Consider the following 2055-nt stretch of genomic DNA (forward strand, 5'->3'; position numbering starts at 1 on the left):
ATTACAGTAAATGCTAGTAATTAATTTCGTCGTTTTAGTACTGTTTGTTCAGCTTTATCGGTTAAAAACAAAGTTTGGCATTTTATATCTAATGGCGTTTATATTATGATGAAGTATGCTATGTGTGTTAAGGCGGGATTTTAATAGCGTGAGTTTGGCGTTTTGTGTAGAGAAGTCAAAAGAGCTTTTTACCCTTAATGAAGCGCGCCAGATTAATAAAGGTGATTTTATTTACGAAAACGCCACCGCGTCATCTAGTCCATAGATTGTTTTGATCAGACGATCCATAAGCGTTCTCTCCGTTCTCACACTTTTGGGCTTTTTCTCTAAATCCTGGCCCTATATATATATATATATATATATATATATATATATATATATATATATAGGGGCGGGATCAAGAGAAAACGATTTGAAGTGTGAGAACAATTTTCAGCCATAAGATCTTTGTGATTTGTGGCTAAGATGATGCGGTGGCATTTTTGTAAATAATGGGAACCTTATAATTACTAGGAGTGGTAAAATTCGAAGATCCAAACAAGGGTACACATGCTAATCACATGTCATTTTCCTTCATCATATTTAAACGCGAATAACGTTTTTATACGTGATTATTTTTTCTAAAAAAATTACACCATAAACTCAGCGTTTTTTTATCTTTCCAACGAGAATACTATTGATATACTATTCGAAAAAATGAACTTGGTTTTTATGGCGTTTTTTCTGAACTGGTGTTTTATGGCGTTTTAGACTAGGTATTTTCATGGCTTTTTTCTGAACTAGGTGTTTTAGGCGTTTTAACTAGGTATTTTCATCGCGTTTTCTGAACCGAGTGTTTTATGGCGTTTTCAACTGAGTTTTTCATGGCGTTTTTCTGAACTGGGTGTTTTATGGCGGTTTTAACTGGGTATTTTCATGGCGCTTTTCTGAATTGGGTGTTTTTATGGCGTTTTATTTGAACACTCAGTTCATGTGAGTGAGTTTTTTGACAATATTACCCTTAGTCTAATTTAGCATCAATGCCACATGTCAACACCAAAATCGTTCTCACCGTTCTCATACTTTTCACCATTCCCCTAAATCATGACCCTATATATATATATAGGGAGATGATCATGAGAAAACTCGATATAAATGAGAAAACTAGAAAACTAACTAAAATCCACTAAAAAGGAGGGGGAGGGAGACTTTTAATGAAGGAGGGGGGGACTTTTAATGAAGGAGGGGTAAAATTGGAAAAAAATATATAACTTTTCAAACATTTCCCATTTCTCCATACGTTATCATTTTAAAACAAAAATGGCACCATAAGATCACAAATTTTCTTATCTTTCATTCAAGTATATTCGAGCATATTTTTTATGACATGAAAAATGATTTATGGTGTCGTATTGTTTTCAACACTATTATTATAGTAGTGCACATGTGCAATATAACATGTACTACAATTGCATTACATGCTTAAAATTAGCTTTTTGAGTCTAGTTTAGCTTTTAGGGTTAGTTTCTTTGGAGGTTTAGGATTAGGATTAGGTTTTTGGGTGTGGGGGGAGGGGGGTTTAGGTTTTTTTTTTTTGGGGGGGGGTGTGTGGGTGGGGTGGGGGGTTTAGTTTTTTTTCGGGTTTATGTTAAGGGTTTAGTTTTAGGTTTTTGGTGGGTGGGGGGTTTAGGTTTGTGGGGGGTGGGGGTGGGGGGGGGGGGGTTAGGTTTTTGGGGGGTGTCGGTGGGGGGTGGGTTAAGTGGTTTAGGCTTTTCGTATTAGTGCACATGTGCAGTACAACAATTTTTTTTTTTTTTAAATTTTTTTCCATACATAAAAAGTAGCGATTTTTCTTTAAAAACTTGTAAAAAAAAAAGAAATTTGGTATTTTTTTAGGTTTTTTTAGTTAGTTTTTTGGTTTTCTCATTTAAACTAGTTTTCTCATGATCCATCCCCTATATATATATATAGGAGAAGGATCCGTTAGAAACCACCCTTTATTGCGAGAACCGCGAGAACCAGTGTGAACACAAACAGTATTACCTAAAAAAATCTAAAAAACACCAAAAAAATTTT

The sequence above is a fragment of the Helianthus annuus genome, chromosome 17, assembly GCF_002127325.2.
Source record: "Helianthus annuus cultivar XRQ/B chromosome 17, HanXRQr2.0-SUNRISE, whole genome shotgun sequence".
Lineage (NCBI taxonomy): Eukaryota > Viridiplantae > Streptophyta > Magnoliopsida > Asterales > Asteraceae > Helianthus > Helianthus annuus.